Genomic DNA, 24244 nt, shown 5'->3' on the forward strand with positions numbered 1-24244 from the left:
AGAACTTTCTTTCTTTCTTTCTTTCTTTCTTTCTTTCTTTCTTTCTTTCTTTCTTTCTTCTTATGTTAATCCCCATACATTACATCATTAGTTTTAGATGTAGTGTTCCATGATTCATTGTTTGTGCATAACACCCAGTGCTCCATGCAGAACGTGCCCTCCTCAATACCCATCACCAGGCTAACCCATCCTCCCACCCCCCTCCCCTCTAGAACCCTCAGTTTGTTTTTCAGAGTCCATCGTCTCTCATGGTTCGTCTCCCCTCCGATATCCCCCCCTTCATTCTTCCCCTCCTGCTACCTTCTTCTTCTTCTTTTTTTTTTTTTCTTAACATATATTGCATTCTTTGTTTCAGAGGTACAGATCTGAGATTCAACAGTCTTGCACAATTCACCGCGCTTACCAGAGCACATACCCTCCCCAGTGTCTATCACCCAGTCACCCCATCCCTCCCACCCCACCCCCCACTCCAGCAACCCTCAGTTTGTTTCCTGCGATTAAGGATTCCTCATATCAGTGAGGTCATATGATACATGTCTTTCTCTGTTTGACTTATGAAATAATTTTCTATCCAGATTGAATAAATACATTCTTTAGGCACATGGACAAGTACTTCACGCCTGATGAAACCAACAAAGAAATTGTGCCCTTACATCACGGAGATGACAGTGAAGAGAATATGCTAGGGGCTCAGACCTGGAAAGGGTAGATGTAACTTTTCTTGAGGAAATCAGTAGTTTATTCTTCTGAAATATGCTGAGGAATAGATAAGGTTGTTTAACACCAGTTGAGAATAGGCTGCTAACAAATGGAGGACAAACTTGTACATAAACTTGAGACATTTCAAGGTGAGAGAAGACTTAAAAATAGCAACATTTTATATATATAAGTCTAAAAACAATTCAATTTACTATCTTGATGATTTAAGTAATTATTTTTTGGTTTTACCTTTTTCTCATCATATATAATTGTGAATAGAAATTGGTATATTTTATGCCTATGTGTTTCTGTGACTAAATTATTTATTTTTATGGGAAATTAAACCCAAAAGAGTGAATGATGTATCATATTCTTGCCTACCTCGGTAATCAAGCCTGATCTACCAAGGACTTACACTTATGGACACTTTCCATGTGCAAGACATTGGTTTAAACACTTTCTTTACCTCATTTAATCCTTGCGATAATCCTTGTAGATAGTTACAAATATCAACCCCATTTTACAGATGAAGAAATTTATTTTTAGAGGGGCTAACTGACTTGCAAAGGCCATACTATTTTTCTGCAGTGAAGACCCAAAGTGTGATTAAGCACCACTGTATACTCTCTGAGATAGGCCTAACTACTATATCAGAAACAGGTTAGCAGTCGCCTAGGGAGGCATATTGGTTATAATGCTGATAAAAGGAAAAGAGAAGTTATGCCAGTAATAGATTCTGGATATACCTCATAGAAAAAAAAATTCTAAGAATGAAAACTATTAACATTAACTAAAATAAAGCAAGTCCTAATGAGATAACACATCATGGCATGAAAAAAAAACCTGAATGCAAAATCAGTGACGTGATATGTTAGAGCTTATGGTTTGTTTGTTTTTCTTCATGAGTGGGAGGCCATATCATGGAAGGCAGGACTTCCAGAATGGCAGAGTGATGAGTTTGGAAGACTCTCCCTCACCCCCGTAAAGGCAACCACTTAACTAGATACAATTATTAAAGACAACAGTCATTTAAAGTCTCTGGAAATTATCCTAAGGACATCCAGCAAATGGGAACACTGTCCTTCAAGAAAATCTACTAAATCACAGTTAAGAACAGTGAGAGTCTATGGTATTTAAGCTACAATGTGTTCTTCTGCCTCTGTCCCCATCCTAATGGAAACTCTCTTCTCTGGGTGCTCTACTATGGGAAAATGAAGTCAACGTATTAAAAAGCTAACATTCCATAGATAATCTTAAAAGTAGGAGGAGAAAAACAACTCATCATGTATAAGGAAACTCAGAAGATCAACAGCTGTTTCCTCATCAGAAACAATAAAGGTCAGAAGGAAGTCAGGTGTCATTCAAAGCACTAAAAGTAAAAACTACATCTGTCAACCAAAAACCTTATATCCATAGCTATTTTTCAAAACTGAAGTGTATTGAATTTTTTTTCTCAAACCAGAAAATAACCTGTTAGAATACTATTAATGAAAAAAGATCATAATTAAACTGACTTTTATTGGTAATGGTTCAGACAAAATAGGAAAAAAATAAAATCTATCAAGGATTCAGGTGTTTAATGAACACAACTACTACTATGGATATTTGCAAATATCTGAGTATTTGAATTTTGTAATTCTGAGTTCAGTGTTTGGCATCATATCTTTAAGCATTAGGGTGTCTGGGCATAAATAAAATCTTTTCCCCTTAATTAGAGATAGAAAGACTAATTGGTACATCTAATAGGACACAATACTTTTTTGTAAAACTATGTATCACTAATATTTGCTTAAAATATGCATATGGGAATTCTTTTTTTTTTTTTTTTTTTTTTTTAAAGATTTTATTTATTTATTTGAGACAGAGAGAATGAGAGACAGAGAGCATGAGAGGAGGAGGGTCAGAGGGAGAAGCAGACTCCCTGCCGAGCAGGGAGCCCGATGCGGGACTCGATCCCGGGACTCCAGGATCATGACCTGAGCCGAAGGCAGTCGCTTAACCAACTGAGCCACCCAGGCGCCCCATGCATATGGGAATTCTAAAGGTTATAACCGGTTAGGCTCTTTCAATAAAAAAATAGTATCTATATCATTGCCTTCTTGTTTTAATGATTGAGTTTACAGATTTTGAATGTTTCTTTTAACCACTGAATAAAGGACACTTATATTTGGGCTGGTATTTACAGGTTTTCTAAATCAGCATCCCATCTCAGTTTACCAAATTGCTAAAATTTTTCAAAGCATACTTAAAGTATTCATTATCAGCCAAATTTAAGCGGATTTTAATTTTTTTAAATTTTTTTAAGATTTTTATTTATTTATTGAGAGAGATAGTGATAGAGAGAGAGCGTGATAGGGGGAGAGGCAGACTCCCCGCTGAGCAGGGAGCCCGATGCGGGACTCGATCCCGGGACTTCAGGATCATGACCTGAGCCGAAGGCAGTCGCTTAAACAACTGAGCCACCCAGGCGCCCCTTAGGCGGATTTTTAAAAGTTCTTCATTTTCCTCATGCTCCCTGGATCTCAAATGAAAATAAAGACTGTCATTGGGGATCCCAAATACTGTAAACAGACCAGTAGAAGTTGAAAATGTTTTTGTTGATCTATAATGATATGGAAGAAGTAAGGACACTTAGGAAACTTCTCTAATAACTAAATTAATTCAATTACTATTTCCAAATTATACTTTAAAATAAATCGCTTTTATGAAATTACAGTAATAATCTAAGGTCCTCCTATTTGCCCTTTAAATATTTTCTGGCATAAGAAAATCAAAAATTTGAGAACCATTGGTTTATATGATTACAAACTACAGAGAAACACATAGAATAACAAGGGCTTTGCATTTAATTAATCAGAAAGGAGACATATACCAAAAGATCAATCTCACCTACCTTGTTGTCAATTACCTTTTGCTCCTACAACTGATACCACAGGAAAAACGTGTATAATAACCATCTCTAACAACATCCAAGGATATACTTCAGTGAAAAGTTTATTTAAATGTTCACTGTGATGGGAGAAAAGGACACCTAACATGCAGCACTAAACAGTCTGTCCCAGTTTTGTGAGAAAGTAAAAGCAAACAACAGTCACATGAAACATCTAACAATGTTGCCATTGTGTGGACATCCACTGTAGCTGAAAAATTCTTAAAGTTGGCAACGTGAATGCGATATCTAATCATGGGATTTATTTTCCGCTTCTCAGGAATTTTAGTATCGGAGAGTTCAATTTCCGGTTGTCTGTAATACTTCCTGGCAAAATGAAAATGGCATCATTTGGTAAAGTGTTAAAATCTCTACTCTCTGTCCTTTTCTGTCACCATCCTTCCCCCGCCCCCCCCCCATCCCCAGCCTGGTCTGGATGTTTGTTGATATCACCAAAAACCTATGCAATGAGAGAAAACTGTCTATCTGATCAATAATTAGGGGAGTATGACATTCCACATGACAAAAAATTCGTGGAGAGCACTGATCTTTTCCCTTTTCCTTCTACTCCTTCTTGCACTGTCAGATCATTTCTTTCTATTACTCTCCCCTTGGTTGTGTGGCTTCTACCCTACTGTTGCTTTCTGCTGATTTACAGCATCTGGACATTGTTTCCCCAGTGTGCATTTTAATATCTATTTCATCATCAGGCTTTTAAGATAGAATTCTGTGTATTTTTGATTTTTTTAATTGCCCTAACCCTTGGTGGGCAGATTTCCTACACTGGCCACCTAATAAACCATTATAGATATGTATAGATTAGTCTTTCTTGAGTAAGGTAATCCTTCTGTTTCATCTGCAGTGGCCAGGGAAGGATGGTCTTGTGGAACAGATTGTGGCAATTCATAAGACTCACTGAAATAGATGCACTCTGAATTCATGTCCTACAAAAGGGTAATAGTGGGGTGGTGAGAAGGATTAATGGTGGCTATGACAGACATTAGGTCATTAACCTGTCTAGCAGAACAGAGACCTAGTAAGTTGTGCTAAATGCTTGGCTTACATTGCTTCAATCAATCTTCATAGAAATCCAATAAAATAGGAAGTATTCTCCATATTTTATAAATGAAGAAATTAAAGATCAGAGAATTTTCCCAAGGTAATACAGTTATCAAAAGTTAGATATAATCAAGATTCATATTTAATCTCTGTGTTTCTTTCTTCAAAGAATTCCTTCTTCTTCTTTCCCATATTCCTCAATGATACATCCTAGGACTTGGAAATAATTTGATTTTAACAGGATTCTTAACTTATACTGATACAACCAATTAAAGACTTGGACCTGGTATCTGGGAAAGTCTAAATTTCAGTTATATAAGATGAGGTCATGGATTTTTCTCCGGAATACAAGTTTTTCGAGTGTTGGCTATTACCATGACATCAACTATTCATGGTGGTGCAGGAGCTATGGTATGCTTTCTGCAAATATATGTAAATTATAAATCACTATATAAGTACATGTAAGCCATTATTTTTCTACTACTATCACTAATATATGCCTACAGGAATTGCTAGATATGCACAGTAGTAAGTATGCTATCAATTTGGCATTCAAAATCGGATATATAAATTGTTCCTTTAGTACTCTGTGCCTTAAAGATTGTTACAATGGCTGTTATAGAGTTACAAATTTGGGGGAAAATTGTAAAAACTAAAATAAATCTATCATAATTTGAAACAGATTCCACACTGAGCACAGAGTCCAAAGTGGGATCACGACCCGAGCTGAAACCAAGAGCTGGACGCCCAACTGACTGAGCCACCCAGGTGCCCTGAATATTTGAGTCTTTTTAATATTTTACATATCTTCACCATTTTCTTGTGTCATTAAATACTTTTCAAAAGCATCATCTCAATGACTGCATGTTACTAAAGTGTATGAAATTGGTCATACTATATTAAGACAACAGTTTCATGAATCTCAATATCTTTATGCAGGAACCATGTTCCTTTTCTATATTTATATTGTCTCAAGCTTACTGTGTATGCCAAATAGATACACTCTCACAAGTATTTCCTTTAACATTTCACAGATACCCAAAGATAAATTCTGACTACAACATTTGGGACCTTGGATGTATATCCTCAGTTGTTCCTTATTTTTCACTAAGCAAAATTCAGTGTCCAGCTAAGCAGTTTTTCCAGACACTGCTGGGTATTAGTCAAACTTAACTGTTTTCTGCTCCATATTTACAGTGTGCCCCACATTCTCATGCCTTCAAGCTTTTGTTCAAGTGCTTGGATCTGACTGCTTATGTTTTTTTCCAATTCCTCATGTGTAAATTCTTCTTCTCTTCAGGGGCCACCTCATGTATTTTTCCCCTCGATGAAATTTTCTGTCCACCAAGCAACCAGAAGGGCCTATTTCTCTCTCAGCCATCACAGCTCTTTACCTATGTGTCTGTTTTTCTTACGACACACATTACTTTCTTTCTTGGATTATTTGAAGGAACTGTTTATCAAATGGCTAATGCATGGGGCTTGGAGGGGCTTAGTACCTAGCAGCTATTTCCTTTCTAGCTGAGGTTTGAACCAAATAAGAAATAAGAATCTAGAAGACGGGAATCAAATAGCCTCTTACTTACTTATAAAGCCAAAATGTGCTTCCTAGTACTGTGTGCCCACCTTGTCACCAGCAAAGCTGCCCCTGTGAAATTTCTGGTGTGGAGCAAGACTCAGTTCTGTCTTCCTAGAGGCAGCTGACTTGCCAGTGGAAGGAGAGGAAGGAAGTGGGCTTTGAATACTCAGTTTCTCTCTCATACTCACTGTCAGGTAACTTATTTCAGTTTTGTGGGAAAGGCTAGGGAATGAGGCAAGAGATGAAGAGTATTTAGTGACAGTCCTTCCTCACAAAAACCAGATGAGTTATATTTGAATATATACCCAATGCTGCTTAGGTTTTTGGTTCTTTGACTCTTTGGGCTTCGTCATTAAGCCTCTGGTCACCCAGAAGTGTCTGGAAAGGTGTTAGTAGCCTCCTGGGAAGTCCTGCTCCTACCTTCCTGAGGCTGCTTCCCATGCATCACATCTTTATGGACTCTCTGGGCATGCTGTTCAGTGAATATTTTTTGTTAAAAGATTCAGAAATGTACCAAAACAGTTTGTTACTTTATTTTTTTTAAGATTTTATTTTTATTTATTTATTTGAGAGAGAAATAGAGAGCACGACTGGGGTGAGGGCAGAGGGAGAAGCAGACTCCCCACTGAGCAGAGAGCCCAATGTGGGGCTCGATCCCAGGACCCTGGGATCATGACCTGAGCCGAAGGCAGATGCTTAACTGATTGAGCTACCCAGGTACCCCACTTTGTTACTTTAACACATTCTAAGGCCACTCTATAACCAAAACTGAAACCTCTCGCCCTGTTCAATCCCCATCCCAAATGACATCTAGTCTTGTCCCCTTGGAGAGTCAGAACTTGTCAGTTGCTGCATCTGGAGCACATCATCGACTCTCACTCATGACACTGAAGATGAAGCACACGTTGCCAATGCTTCACGAAGTAGTCTCAGGCAAATATATGTTTCCGGAACCCATTACTTTATATTGGGAAAGTAGAGATACAGTGACACCTGAGGGAGGGAGGGTGGTTGGACAGGGAAAATCCCAATTTCTGCTTCCCCAGAATCCCAAAGCCAGCTGTCTGGAGTTCATGAACTGCAAACAATTGGAAGAGCTTTCCTGGTGTGAGAGATTCATTGCACCTGGGGAGTGGAAATTTACCTCTTCTCTCACCATGTAATTGGCATTTAAGACATAGTGACTTTTTTTCAATTAAAAAAAAATTTGCAATTCTGGCTGCCCCAGGGAAAGGGTTTATTTTGAGGAGTACTTTTTTATGCCTCACCTTCAGGATCCTTTCATTTCCATCTTCCCTTTGAGCCCCAGGGATGTGTTATAAGAGGACTTCTCCAGACTTTTGCAAGGCGTATTTTTAGTCCTGTGCCTCTGTCATGTGCTTCTAAACTTTTATGAATGTTCCAGGCCTTGCCTGAAATAGCAAGAGCAGCTAGGTATCTATTTATTATCGAGTGAGAGATGATAGAGGCCTGGATCCAGGTGTCAGTGGTGGACGTGAGCGAGATGACCGAATTTAGATGTATTTTGAAGACAGAGAAGCCAGGATTTGATGATAGGTTGCCTGTGTGTTGTAGAAGGAAAGGCAACAGTTAGAGTGAATCTGATGTTTCTGGCCTCAGCTCTGGAAGAAAGGAGTTCCTACCTAGGAGGAGCACCTAAACCCACCCACAAATGCTGTCAGTGTCTTCGGTTCTGTCCCGTTGATCTTATCCTTCAGATCCATCCAGAGATTTTTATAATCACTTGGTATATCTGTTCCTATCGTTAAGGGTTATTTCCCAGTTACTTGCATTGTGGATTCTCTATTTTGGTCTCCGTGAGCACACTTCTTATAGATTTTGGCTCCCCTGTGGCGGGTGAGGTCTTCACTGTTTTTCCCCCATGGATCATTTTGTGAAGTCTAGTATTGCCTAAGGGGTGTCTTCTCAGAATAATGCTTTTAAATGCATAAGATAAAGTACATAGGTTTTAAAGGAACCCAATAATATTAAAAAACACTTATCAAGAAATGTTTAAAATTTGTGTCCATAGTTAATAAATGTGCTTTTTGATTAATGCATTAAATAAAGTTATACATTGAGTCCAATAGCTACTTTAATTTCGAAGTAATGATAAACATAAATGATATTTTGAGATTTTAGCACCAGGAAAAGGTGATAAGAAAATACATATCTATTATATTGGTGACAGAGTCATAAGCACTGCAAATACTACTATGGCTTCTTGCCTACAGTCATCGTTGAAGGAAATGTTAAATTTTGGTTCTCCAAATGAAATTAGTGAAAATGCAATGTACTTTTGTCCCCACGGGAGTTTCTGGAACTCCTCTGAGGACCAAGGAGCTGACCTGAACACATGCTCTACAGTGGAACGTGTTTGAACTTTGCAGTGAGGTGAACCCAATACGATGGGGCGGTGGGGGGGGGCGCCCGTGCGCACAGGTTTCCCCTCTAACACCTATGATACATAAAGCACCACACTCGATCTTGTAATGTACATTATGCCATTTAATTGTCAAAACACTGTTGCACATTGGTTATTATTTCCATTTTATAGATAGGGAATTTGAGACATTGGAAAACAGAGTGATTTGCCCAAGTTCTTGTGACTATGAGTTTCTGACTTGGAATATATAGAGATCCAGGCCTGCCCCCACTCTAAAGGATATACGATTTCATTTAGGAATCACTCTGGGCATTTGGGTAGAAACCTTATCACCTCCATGTGCCTGTAAACTCCTTCATTTCAGGGTTCAAGTTGAAGTAGTCTCGGCATTCCTCACTGACTTTGCAATGTTTCACATGTTGCTTTAAGCCTATTATATTTTGATTTGTAATCATTACAAAAACTGACTGTCTTTAGAAGGCAAAAGAAATGGTAAAATATTTTTCAAATGCTTCTATACTTGCATTTTTTATGGAAAAGCAATATAGGAGTTAATGGGGGTGATACTGGAGAATCTGATCTCTGGCAAGATCCTGGATAAACTTATCCAATATTAGCTACTGATTAATATTGTGAATGAAAAGCCTTCCTGGAGAGCTTCGCCATTCCAGGGGATGTGTTCTTGGTTATGAATTATATACAGACGCTGTACAGGGAAGAGCATCCAAATCTCTAAATTAATGATAATCGCACCCAAAATAAACAGACTAATTAACATTAACTATAATGAAAACACAACTACTGTTCAGTGGTCCTGATTATATAATTTACTTAGTAAAACACAGGCTTAGAAATTTCTTTAACTGAGAGAAGTAATGGTTGCTACTACTAAATCTTCATTTTTTCTATTCAAGGCCTCTAGCATATTAATTGCATCATCAGCCCATTTATTGATTTTAATGCCTTGCAGTTTGCTAAAAATGAAATTCTCTCCAATTTCTTTAGGATTCCTTGAAATTTAATACACACCGTGATTTGGGGATAGAGAGGTTCCACTGGCCAGTTTTAATTAAAAAATACAATACAATGAAAAATAAAACTCTAGTTTCACCAAATTACTTTTTGTTCAGTGGGGAAAAAAATCCAGATAAATCAGACTTTCTTGCATTTACTTTACTAATGAGGAAACACAAGCCAAGCAGAATATATCTCTTTTCGCTGAAATGGCAATTTGTTAGTGCTGGAAGTTTTATTTCTTATTGATTAGGTAGTATATATAAAGAGACTCATTACTCTTGAGTGTTCTGACCTGGAGAATGTTAACAGGAGATAATTTCAGAGAGATTTTGAGACATCCTAAGAGCCCACCTTTCAAGAATATGTATATTCTGTTTTGTTGTTTGTTTTTGCTACATTCTTCAAAAAAAAGCAAGTAAACAAATACCAAAATTTTCAATTTATTTTTAAAATCCAATTCAGCACTAGAAAATACATTGAAAATACATTTTGTTCTAATAATTTAAATTCCTCAAGCTTAATGCTTGGGTTTGTTCCCAAAAAGCATAGCACATTAGATTATTGTAAAGGGTCCAGAATCTTAAAGACTTGAAAGCAGTAAGATTTTCAGGTACAACCTGGTGTGAGCAGCAGTCTCCAGACTCAGGTAATATTTACACGTACAGTGTGGGAATTATTCCCGAACTATTCCTAAAGTGACATTTGAGGAACATCTTTCTATTTTTTGCTCTTTGGCAGAGTACGTGACAGAGACCCAAAAGTATGAGTCATTCTTATTTTTATTGGCTTATGTGTGACTCAGTGGCTTGACACAAAGCTATCTTTGGCACCGTTTGAAGAGTTCTGTCTCTACCCAGTGGTCTGATGGGATGTTCCTGAAGCCAAATTAACTCATCCTGCTATATAGTTTGCTTTCCAGTAGAATCCGTTTGTATTACTGTAGGAAATAGGCACAGCCAGCTGTGAGCTTCAGAGGTTACAAGCCAAGGGAACCAACCTCAGCTGTTTTGTCAATTTATCCAAGCATCCTCGGGCTACGGGAGGACTGGAATACGGGCTTAGGGGCCAGAGCCTTCTAATCGGGCAAGGGTTCTAGCTTAGGCAGATAAGAGCTTCATAGATAAATGTGTTTAAGCTCTTGGAGTTTTGTTTTCTAAGTGTGGCATGGAGAGAGAATAAGGCGTGCACTATGGGTGAGAAGAAGTGATAATAGGTGAAAACCATCTGACTGAATGCCCGCCACATAGAAGGTACTGGAAAAGGGAGGGCAGTGTGGTAGCATGACACAATGTAAAGAGACCGGAAGTAGACTTTTATTTTAGAAAGGTAAGTCTGATAAACAGAGTAGAGGGTAAATCTGAAAGGCAGAATGGATTTTCTGCTAGACTCTGAACGTCTAGGACAGTAACCTAACACAAAAAGCTGATTTATAAAGCAAAATGCTAATTTGCTTATTTGTGATAAGCTGAGTGCAATATTTAGGTTCACTACATGTGATATTGATAGTCTCACCCTTTCCTGAAAATCATTCACACAAATTATATGGGGATACAATATAGTGTTAGTGATTTTCTAACCTAGGTTCTACCCGCAATTGCACTGTCATTCTGTCTCTTTGTAAAGAGAAACAAAGATTGTGTTTTACTGGACAGTTAAATAAATTGTGCATTTCTTGGGAGTTTAAAGGGCATGCAGATATTACCGTCACGGGCACTTTCTATGAGTGTAACTTAACAAATAATACGTCAAAAAGAAGTGAAGATGGACAGGCCCCCTGGAACTGGGTAATTGACATTCATTTTATATCAGTTCTGTTTTCCAGGTGAGTCTGTTTCAAGGGCCCATTCTTCCAGCTAGGATCCCAGAGTGACAAATCGATCTTTTCCTCCTCTCAGAGTTAACCAGATCAATTAGCATGTTCTGCTGGCCATAGCCCATGAATCCCTTGACCTAGGTAAAATCATGAAGCAAGCGTTCTTTCTGTATGTAATGGACCAGATAGTCTTGATAATCACCTAGCCTTTAGCATAGTGCTCACCAGCACCTTTCTCATATTGGTCCCGGTTAGAAGCACAGCCCACCCATTGGCACTGCTTTTCATATGCGGTCCAGGGACCACTTGCTCCAGAATCATTTGATCTACTTGTTGTTATTGATTAGGTAGTATATATAAAGATATATATATATCTTTATATATATATATAAACCTGTCCTATTGGATTTGAGCTTACCCTAAACTGATTCTGCCATTCAATTCAGACCTTTAGAATCTCCTGGGATGGGTCCTAGGAATCTCTACAGCATCCACTGTGGGTTTTGGTGGTGTTGGGAAGGCTCCTCGGATCCTTCTCTCCCTCTACAGCCAAGAGGAGCTTCACTGGGAGCCCACTGTGTGCTGGGCACGGGCTTTTTGTGGGACAAGCATGGCCCTCTTTCCATCTAGGTTTGGCTCCCTCTCTAAAGCTCCCTCTCCCAAGTGGCACATGCAGTAAATGGGTGCACATGTCCATCCCCACTCATCAAGCAGAAGAACCAGAAAACACAACTGGGTCTAAGGAAGAGGAGGGATGGGAATCCCTAGGTTCACAACCAACCAAATCCATTCACAGGGGTAGGAATCAGACAGGGATTAGGGCTCAAACTTCAGTGAGTCATAAAAATGAGCATTTGTTAGAAAAGCAATTTTCGAACTTTTCATCTTAGTAGACCTTACACTCTTAAAAATTATTGAGGATCCTAAAATTCTTTTGTTTGTGTTCAAGCTATCAACGTTTGCTGTGTTAGCGATTAAAACTGAGGATGCTTAGGGGCGCCTGGGTGGCTCAGTTGGTTGGGCGACTGCCTTCAGCTCAGGTCATGATCCTGGAGTCCCAGGATCGAGTCCCGCATCGGGCTCCCTGCTCGGCGGGGAGTCTGCTTCTCCCTCTCCCACTCCCTGTTTGTGTTCCCTCTCTCGCTGTGTCTTTCTCTGTCAAATAAATAAATAAAATCTTTAAAAAAAAAAAATTATAAAAAAACTGAGGATGCTTAAAAATATTAACTAATTCATGAAAAATAACAAACTCAGAAGTTAACAAAATTAGCATATTTGTATTTGAAGAAACTGTATTTTTCCAAAATAAAATAGTGAGGAGATGTGACTTTATACTTTTATAAATATTATTAATGTCTGCCTTAACGAAAGACCGTTCTGACATTTGCTTTTGGAATTGATTTGTTGCGATATGTTGTTTTATTTGAAGGATATGAAGAATATGTGACCTCATTTAGTCATGTAGTTCAAAAAGGGAGAAATATTTGAATAGCCTTTTCAGATAATTGTGCATATTCTTGTTTGATATGATACCAAAAGTTAAGAAGTGGTAGTTTTTTATTTATTTATTTTTTATTTTTTTTAAAGATTTTATTTATTTATTTGACAGAGAGAGACACAGCGAGAGAGGGAACACAAGCAGGGGGAGTGGGAGAGGGAGAAGCAGGCTTCCCGCAGAGCAGGGAGCCCGATGTGGGACTCGATCCCAGGACCCTGGGATCATGACCTGAGCTGAAGGCAGTCGCTTAACCAACTGAGCCACCCAGGCGCCCAAGAAGTGGTAGTTTTTTAAAGCTTCGTTGTAAGATGTTATGTCAAACCATATCAATGAACTCTTTGTACTCTGCTACATTAAAACCCATGAAAACTTTGAATGGATATTTTACCCATGTGGGATTTTATAACTTCGCCCATTGACATTTGGAAAATACTAGTTCACCTTAGTCCACAGCTCTTCTAAATACTGAAACGTTTCATTTTACAGTATGGAAAAATCGCCATATTTTTGTCTTAGGGCTGTTGCTACAAAATATCACAAACTGGGTGATTTAAAATGACAGAAATTTATTGTCTTCAGGTCTGGAGGCTAAAAGTCAGAAATCAAGGTGTGGGTAGGGCCATACTCCCTCTGAAATCTGTATGGGAATCCCTTCTTGCCTCTTTCTACCTCGGGTGGTTTGCAGGCAATCTTCCTTGTTCCCTGCCTGGTAGGTGCATCACTGCAGCTTCGTGGGGTGTGTCTTTACATTGTCTTCCTCTGTCTCTGTGGACAAATTTTCACCTTTTTAAAAGAAACCTGTCCTATTGGATTTGAGCTTACCCTAATGACCTCATTTTAACTCGATTATGTTTGTAAAAACCCTATTTCCAAATAAGGCCACATTCTGAGGTACTGGATGTTAGGACTTTAACATTTTTTTTTTTTTTAAGGGGCATGAATCAAGCTCCAACACTTGCAATCATTAATATCACCCTGAACTCATTCCAAAAAGTCTGCAATTATTATGAAGCTCATAGTGGTGGATAACAAGTTTTCCAAAATTCCAATTTTTGCTTGGCAGCTTGCATTCTATCATTGGCAACAAACTTTCAGTTGTTTTCCTTGAAGTGACAGGCTCACTTTGTTCATTTTCAAGAAAATGTCTGCCAAATGCCTAAGTTTCAATAACCACAGTTTGTTGGTTGTTCCTTCAAATAAAAATGGTGCTCTATAAAATTGTTGCTAGTACACTTGCAACTCAATCACTCTTCTGTATGACTTTCTTAACGAGGAGTCAGGCTCTTGGTTAAAAAAATCCTATGTGTGATTTTTCAGGTCTGACCCAGGGCCGTTACAAAAGCTTTACCTGGCCGGCCTCCCAGGGGTGAGCTGCCCTCCCCACACCGTACTCGGTGCCCGGTCAGTGCGTCACAGCCTCTGAATGGAGTTTCATGAAGGACGCAGACTCCCCTGATCTGGCATGCTTCTTGAATGATATTTACCTTCCTCACCTGGGCACCTTCATGCTACAGCTCTTTATCAGAGGCCTTGGGCAGAGGTCTTCCTCAGGTGCCTCTGCTTAAGGGGGAGGAGGGGAAACTCTTAAAGACACTGATCCCCACTCTGACTCAGTAGCAGTCCTTTTGCATTCCAAGCCTGACCCTGAGCTCTTCCTCCCGACCTCAGAGTCCAGAAAACCACTCGAGCTTTCTGTTCAGGGGCTCCATCAACAGTGAGATGATCTACCTGACGCTCGACTGGCGCGCCCTTCCATGGGGGAAAATGGAACGGGGAGATGGTGTTTTCTCTGGTTTTAGCCTCTCGCTCATACCATCACGGTAAGTAAAGGCTTAACTCTGTCGTTTATGGCTTGTTGCTTCAGTGGGCCACTCTGATCCATAACAGCTCAGTTTGCTCTCCCAGCTCAGCTGAGCTCTGGACCCTTGGAGGGCATTTCCTTGCACCACCTGTAATACTTCGGGATGTAGCAAAAGTATCTTGTGTGTGCTTCTTAGTCATATGGACTATTAAAAAGGCATGTACTTACAGGTTGTACAGGTTGAGTTTAAGAATATCTTAATATATCTTACCAGGCAACCAAGGACATCCTAGAGTGAACCTGGTCTTTTTTTTTTTTCTTTTCCTTTTTTTTTTTTTCATTGCAAGTGCATGGCAGCAAAGACCATGACAGTGACTGCTGGAACAGCGTGCTGCCACTGCCTTGATTTGTTCTAAGGCTCCACTAGGTTTACCAACCATTGCTTCTGTTATCATCAGTGCCAATATCAACGCAGTGAGAGGCAAACAACATTTTGGCATTATTGTGAAAATAGTTTTGACCTCTAGGAGCCCCTGAAAAGGTTGCAGTCTCTCCCAAGAATCCACAGCACACCTGGAGAACTACTATGTGAGTCTCTTCTCTGTGCTGCATAACCTCCCCCTTGGTAACCTGGCACGATGGTGTTACAGAAACTGATGGGAGTTTTGAAGACTTGGGAATTCAGGATCTTAGCTATTCTCCCATCTCTAATATCTGGCAGTTTGTCAGGCTCAATGAGTTATGTGTGTGCTCTTCAACGTCAACTGCAAAAGTTAGGCCTAGGCAAGTGCTCCCAGCAAAATCCCGGAACCAAGAGAGGGCCCGATATGGATGTGTTTTCCTTGGGCCAAGCCCAAACAAGAGAAAGTATATACTTTCTTTTTCTTGTGGACCAAGTCCCATGCAGAGAGAGCACAGCATCCGCCATAAAAAAGAGACTTCAGCAAGTATCTCATACTGGCAAGGTTAGGGATGCCGGTTTTCCCAGAGACCACTGCCAAATCTTTCAGGGATCTCAAATCACAGCTGAGTGTTTCCATTTGAAGTATTTCTGCTGCAAAATCCTTGGGAACCTGTGATGACAGTAGTAGCTAGTGATCTACAATAAATGTGTACAATTAATGTAGACCTGACAAAAAATGGGAGGGATGTTTGGTCTTCTATTAGTATTTGTAAAACAAAAATTAAGTCATTTCATTCCCTTGCTCACAATCATCCAGGAATGTTTGAGATGATGATAATCATACTTAACTGAGAAGACAACACAATGCCCTTAGCCGACCATTCCAGCCCTGATTATCTTTCCAGTGTCTCATCTCTTGTGGGCTTCTGCCCTGACTTGCCACGGCCCAGCCATCCAGAGCAGGATGGGTCACAGTCTCTTGCATTCCTCCATCATGACCCATCCAGTCCTTCTGCCTATGACAGCTTTCTTCCACCTCTCTGGACCCCCTCAACTGGCCAAATTGTAAGTCACCCTTCAGGACTGGGGCCATGCCCACAAGGAAAGTCTTTCCTGGTGTCTGACATTTTGATTTTGTAGCCATTGTGACGTTCCAAGTACTTGTGACCTTGGGGTGTTTTCCAGCACCAACAACCCATTCTCTGAGTCTCTGGCCACCACCTGAGTGTCCTACAATTCTCTTGGGTTCTGACACTAACTACCTGGAGTTCGCATCAGATTCCACAAGTGAAAGGACTCAGTTCCACAATACTGAACCCATGTCAGGGACCAATCACAAGTCCTGGGCCACCTGTCCTTCTGACGGACCAGCTGTAAATTGGGGCTTCCCACAACTCACTCACCAGATTTGATAATTTGCTAAAATGGGTCACAGAACTCACAAAGCCCCCTAACTTATGTTTCCTGGCTTATTATAGAGGATGCAAATGAATTGCTAGATGAAGAAGTGTATATGGCAAAGTCTGGAGAGAGCACAGGAGCTTCTGTTTCTGTAGAGATGGGGTGCACCATCCTTCCTACACATGGATGTGTTCACCGAATCTAAAGTTCTCTGAACCCCATTGTTTAGGGCTTTTTATGAAGGTTTCATTGCATAGGCCTTATTAATTAAATTATTAGCCACGGATTGTTGATTATCCCAATCCCTAGTTTCTCTCTCCTCCCCAGAGATTGGGGCTGAGAGTTTCAAGTTTCTAATCAAAGCTTGGTCTTTCTGGCCACTAGTCCCCATCCTGAAGTGATCTAGGGGCCTGCCAAAAAAAAAAAAAAAAAAAAGGATGCTTTTATCACCTTTATAATGCAGGAAATTCCAAGGGTTTTCGGAATCCTGTGCCAGGAACCAGGGACAAAGCCAAACATCTTTTTATGATACCAAAGACCCTAAAAGCCAAGGCCCTATACCTCATATGTATCAGTCACTTATTCAATCCATTTCCATATTTCCATATCTCAGATTAGGGCTCAGGGATAGTGTGATGTTCAAGGACATGATGAAGGAGTCTATGGCATATGTTGTTTGATAATTTTGAAAAGGTAAAAATTTAAATTTAAAGGTTAAAAATTTTAAAAAGTTTATACTATAAAATGTCCATAGTCTTTTTTTTTTTTTGCATCTAAACTTCCTGCTTTATAACCTAATCTCAAAGGCTGATTTGGTTAATCAGAGTAGGCCTCCTGGTCATACTTCTATCATAGCACTTACCACATCATATCTTCATTTTTTAACATATTTATTTATTCCACTGAATTTTAAGTAGGAAATCTTTCTTTTCAATCTCCCCCCCAACCTACAAATAATTCATATTCCCTCCTTCCTACCATATCCTCTGTTTCATATGTTAATCTATCATAGCATCTGTAACATATTATGGTGATTATTTATTTACATGTTTCAGAATTTGGCTTCTAGACCACAAGCCTTTTGACCATTTAGACCACTCTTTATTGGTCCTATATTCCCAATGCTTGACATTTTGTCAACCTTCCTTGAATGTTGGAATACATGAATCGAGTGTCTGGTTCTCTACCAGTCACTTACATTTTCTTGTCACATGCCCAAGCAGCTCCCCACACATGATGTTTTATATCTACACTCCTGTAACCTACCTCCTATCTTTGCTTCTTGGATACATGGACTACCACCTTCTCAAACTTCCTAATAACTGTGCTTCTTGGCTTGCCTCATCACTGATAACTCTTTATCATATTATTCATTCAGCTCAATTAATGCTTATGCATTAATTACCCACTACCAGACCCCTAGCAGATGTTCACCTGAATGGGCTTCTTTTGCATTGATTTCTGCTGGACATGGGTTCTAATAGACCTGGGGTAGCTCCAATACTGAAGGCCTTAGGGAAGCTGGCCAGTTGAATGGCACTACTGAACTCTGAAATAAACAGACAGTTGCACCCCCTAGAGCATCTGGAGACTATTCTATGTAAGATTATATAATTTTCCTTTTCTTTTTAATGGTAGTGAAGATTAGCACCAGGTTTTAAAACATTCAAAGGTAACGTAACAGCCACAGTAATTTTGATAAAGAATTGGGTGGTTTTTAACAAAATAACCATTGCACTTCATCATATACAAGTTAATTATAAAATCAAAGGTAGCATTGACTATAAGATTGTGTCTAAATCACATTAACAGATGATTTTCTCTTCAGTGAGGCTTGCTCACTACTTTTCTTCCTTCAATATTTATTTATTGTCTGCTACATTCCAGATGTTTTTCTAGCAATTGAGCACTTTTCTTGCCCTCTGGGAGTTCACAATGTGGTTGTCTAAGTGTGGTGTATGTGTACATATTACATGATAATTGCTATAATATTTATATTATATGATAATTGCCACAATATTTATTCACATGTTCATTTGGAATATATTGCTTGAGCTTCTACTATGTGCCAGACACTTTTGTGATATTAAGGAACCATGACTCTTAGAAGTTAGGTAGTTTTTAAATATTTGATTAACCATCCTGTTAAATTTTCTTCATTCTTTTTATTCATAGCTTCAAAATTAATCAAAAAATCACTGAAATGGTGAAGTTTTAGTAAATAAGTAATAATGAGTTTGAGAGATGGGTAGTATTTCATTAAGAGAAATTTTCACTTTTCATACATTCTATAAGGGAGAAAACATCTCCTGGAAGAATTATTCAATTCTACTCTTTAAAAGTAGGACCAAAATAGCACTGCATATGAGTCCTAGAAAAAGAAATATGTTTTAGTTTTATGTGGATCCTTGAAATGTGAAAAAAATGGCTTACTTGTTTAAATGAGGTATTATTGCTTTAGAAGACTTTAGAAGAGTTAGCTAGTTTGGCAGTAGAAGTGTTTACGTTACTCAGTATACGAATAAAGATTGTAATCCGCCATGCTCTCAGCATGAAAATATGTGATACAAGCAGAGTTAAGGATGACTTCAAATCAGATGGAGAAGAGAGTGCACGGGGGTATGGCTGTGAACTGTTATTTCCTTATAGAACGAAATAAAAAGGAGCCTCATATCTTTTTCATGTATATAGTTATTTATTGCATCAAAGGAGAGTTCTGGTAGGAAAATAATGGTTATTTTTTTCTCTCCCAGTGAGGAAGGACAACTTTCAAGTAAAGAGGTGAAAATTGGCTTGATAACTCAGAATAAAAAAGAATTACCTTTGCCAGAATTACCTTTACCAGAGGCTCAGAATTGGAAACCTGGAAGCTCCAGTCACCAGCACTGTCTGGTGACCCTGGAGGCATCTGAGACTGAATGCGACGGGAGACATCTGATGGTATTCCTCGTTACAGACAAGCCAAACATAGTAAGTCACACAATATGTGGAATATTTATTTTTAACTAAAAAAGTTATTAGAAAATTAAAACTATGTTCAAGTTCCAAGCCATAAGATTTGTGAGTACCTTAGCCAGGAAAACAGTTTCCTGGAAATGTAAGAAAATAGAACATTATTTCTAAGACAATAATTGACACTCTGGAATAAATTGGCTCTAAATGAGAGTTGTTAATCTGATGTTCAATATTCCCATTTTTATAAAAAAATAGATTGACCCACTAAAAACATCTTAATTTTTCATAATCAAAAAAGGATTTTTCATAATTTTCATAATTATTATGACAAAAATCAGTGATCAAAAAGGAAAATAAAGGGTTTATGGTTTTCTTTAAACATTTTGACCTACTTGATTTCAAAGACCAAAGAATAGAGTTGCTTTTTAATGATTTTGGATTTATGCATAATATTGTATTCATTTCTGCCTTCTTACTGCTCCAATTCCATTGCCTCTGGGTGTATTAACTGAAAAGATTAAAAACATAAATTATCATAACTAATAAAATGCTTCTATAGGCAATGTAAGAGAAAAAAATTGTATTTCTATAGGAATGTGGTTCATACTGACCATGCTAATTACTGCTCTGACCAAAATTATGTTTTCCTTGAATGGGCATATATATATTTTTTTAACAGACGAAAATAGAAATTTTCAAGGTCTTTGACCTAACCCATTACTTATTTATAGCCATCATAATAGCTTATATATTTTTTCTCTTTCCATTTATTTGAATCAGGATTCAAATAAGTCATATTTTGTGATCGACTGGTATACCTCTCTAGACTTTCCCGTTGTCTGGATTGTGCAGATTTTATCTTTGTGAAATTGTTTAATATGTTACTTTGTGTTCTAAATTTCCTGTAAATTGAAGTTAGTTCTAGAGGCTTGATCGGATTCAGGTTTGATTGTGTTGGCAAGATGGTGAATTCTCCTATCTGGAGACACTCAATGTTGGGCTATTTCTCTTTTGGTGATGTCAGTAACCATCAATACTTAGTGGCTAAATCCAATTGGGGGTTTAGAAAAGGGTGACATTCCAAAACTATCAAACTATCTTTTTTTTTTCCTGGTCATTTTTTTGGGGGGGGATACTATAAAAAGATTTGTTCTCTTTTTCTCTTATTATGGTTTTACCCAGTGGTACAACTCATATAGGAAACACAGGATAAATGCTTGGTATGTTCCCTTTATCTTCTGGTCTTCAAGATAATGAATTGATTCTTCATCATTCTCCAGAGGTGACCAGTTAGACCTTTTTTTTTTTTACTACCTTTATGAACTCATGAATTTTTTTAACCTACACTTGGTTTCTCAATCCACAGTTATTATTATCATTTTTGTAGCTACACATAGTTCTTTTGGGGCCAGTTTGTACCTCTATAAGCTGACTCTTAAATCCTATTGACATGACCTTAGTAGTCACTGATAACTTCCTTGCTATCTGATATGGCAAGATGTTTTAGATTTATTTTATACATTGCCTACTGTAGATCTGGAATTTCTCTAAGGATCTGTGTTTCTTTTTAGAGGGAAATGTATTTAGTGACCACAATCTGGGTGCTAAGGATGTTCATTGCTACTGGGTTCATCATTGTTCTCAAATTTTTTTTCAGAGGATAAAGTGAGGAAAAACATACACTCTAAAATATATAAGTATAAACAGATATTAATAGCAACATCTATGTATATCATCATGAGTTCTATTGTTACATCTAATTCAAATTCAGGACAATAGTGTTTTGTTGTGTTTTTGCCTAACATCTTCTGTCTGCATCTCTTTTGCCCATCACATTAAGGAGTCCTGATTTACAACTACACCAGGAATATAACTAGAATATTGCATAATTACTCAATTAGTTTATTCTACAGTCCACATATAACTGTTTTAGAATAACAATACCACTTGCCCACTACAACACAACTTCCAACATGATTAATGAAGAGTTTAAGATTTTGTTTTCTTTTAAGATTTTTTCATCCTTAAATTATATTCCAGTAGGCAGAGAAATTACTGTGTTTAATGTCACTCAGAACAGTTCCTTTCAATATGATTATGCCACCAGTTAGATACACATTTATTTTTATTTAACTTTCTGTTTTTTTAGGGCTTTTAAATTTTTAATTTTGTAAGGGCCAATTTAATCCTTACAGTTTTTCAGGGGAGGAGAGAGTTAAAGAAATCAGGAGTGAAGAGAATCTAGGTTCAGCGAAGTCTAATAAATTATCCAAGTCAAAAAGTTAAACCTACATTTCTGCGCAAGCCTATAGTTTTAACGCCATATTACCATAATGATTTTGAATCAATTTCCTGTCACTCTAAATGATCTAGTTCTAATCAGTAAGTTAGTTTCTGAATTTGACTATAGGTTTTGCTGAATGTTTAAATAAAGGAAAAATGAATTCTTTCTTCCACGCTGGTGACACAATATTTTTGTAAAATTTGCAGATTGTTATATATTTATTGTTCTGAGTTTGCATTTATAGCAGACATGTTTTATAAGAATATGTCTTGATCATCAGTTCCTTTATCTGTAAAGTGGTGACAGCATTCATTCATCTACTTACTTAGCAACTATTTATTGAGTTTCCACTCTACTAGATAATATGCTAATTATTATTGGTGGAGAGCCAGAAATAGGACACTTTCTACTCTCAAGGAGGTTGCACTCTAGATGAGAAGACAGAACTATAAACAAGCAATTGTAATGTAGGATGATAAATAGACTAGAGATATATAATAGGTGCCACAGGTACCTATAAGCAGGTAAGTCACCTGGTACAGCCGGGGAGCTAAAGGTGAATATCCTCATGAAGTGTTTGCTTGGTTGAGTGCAGAAGGAGCTGTTAAAATTAGCCAGGTGGGAGGATGAGAGGAATGAGATGTTTTCCATGTGGAAGGGTATAGAGGGTTAATATTTGGAAATATTATCTAATGCGTGTTTCTCTGTCTAGGACTCTTTTCCTCTGAAGCCTTTCCAACATTAAAATCAGATTTCAAAATAATAAAAATCCTCATGTATTAATGTTCTTAAAATTAATGTTACACATGGGCTTTGCTAACTTATTAGGATCAAAGTTGAATTATTTTAAGGAAAAGCATTTAGTGTCCTATTTTATTTTTAAGATATAGAAGGAAGGAAAAAAATCAGCATTTATTTATAAAGCACAAGATGAAGCAAGATTTGGGAATTATTCAGCTAATCTCATCATTTCAGAGTAGGCTGGACAGACTACAGTGATACGATTTGTTATTCACTATCATTCATGGCGTCATTGTGTAAGAAAGATAAATTTATTTTACTATGTTCTCTACATTCTGTACATTTTCTATCATTGTACAAAAGTTCTTAATGAAAGTCTACAGCCATAATTATTTATTGCCGTAAGTATGTTGGTGTCAAAACCAATACATCTCAATAATTCATTAAATCTATATCTAGCAAAGTAACATTTGTTCATATGCTTGTATGTATGTAAATCTTAAAATTATATGGACTGTAAAATGAATTCTAATGTATTGTGCTTTAGACAGCTAGAATCAATCTAAATATGTATTCTTTAAAGAAGACTTTAAGGTTTATTACCTAGGAAAGGGAGGAAAAGAACTCAGAAAGAATGAAGAATCAATTTTTTCTTAGCTTTGAGTTTCATTATGTATTTTTTGGTAAGTCCATAGCAGACAGTATCTAAAAGCAATTCTGAATTAAAAGAGGCAAGCGCTTGAAAAGGAAAAATGCTTTGGAATGTTAAGGCCTTTTCTTTGCATGTCAAATATAAAGCCTGGCTGAATCAGGGCATTGAGTTCTGTACTTAAGTCACACAGAAGAGAAAAATGTAGAATGACAAAAAATAGCTTTTCACTATTCAGAGAGCAGATTAAGATCCTTCTGAATTAGAGAGGAGTCTGAGAATATTGGTCAGAATAGAAAGAACATTTAGATCAGTGTAGAAATTCTGCTACCATCCTCTGGCCTCTTCCCAGGGGAACCTTGGAGAAGGAGGGGCAATGAAGTCCTAGATGGGTTTGGAGATCTGATTCAATACTGCAGCCTACCCTAATGCCAACAGAGTAGAGGTGATGAGGATGAGAGTTGGAGTGCCCTCTCAAATCTCTCAGCTCCTGTGGGACATAAGGGAGGTCAAAAAGTTCCAATGTGCCCAAGGAGAGTGCCGAAGATAGCTAAGGTGGGGGGAGTCCCCCTAACTGGACTCAGAGGATTACTAAAAAGAGATTAATAGGGGTTGAATCAGCAGGAAAGATCATTAAGTACTAGCCTCCAACCCAATGGCCACCATACTTTATCCATACAGAGAACAGAGGTAGATGGGGTCATCAGCCAAGCAAGCTGAGGACAACCACCAAGACCAGGAGAAACAATCCTCCCATCAGCAGATGCTAGCAATAGAGGATGACACTGGGACCAGATGCTTCTTTCCAAATATGAGGAGGGCATATATCACTCCGGCAACAAGAGAAAGAGAAAGGTGATGGCTGATAATTCTAGAAGTGTTCTTAACCTAAAGTTTGCATAAGATGCTTTCCTTAAAAAAAGATCCTTAGCAGGGTTTGGACCAGCCCTTTGTCTTCTTACTTGTAAACTCCTGGGTGGTCATAGCCACGCCTCTCCTGCACTGGCACAATTCCTGCATTAAGGACGCC

This window comes from Neomonachus schauinslandi, chromosome 14 (genome assembly GCF_002201575.2).
Source record: "Neomonachus schauinslandi chromosome 14, ASM220157v2, whole genome shotgun sequence".
NCBI lineage: Eukaryota > Metazoa > Chordata > Mammalia > Carnivora > Phocidae > Neomonachus > Neomonachus schauinslandi.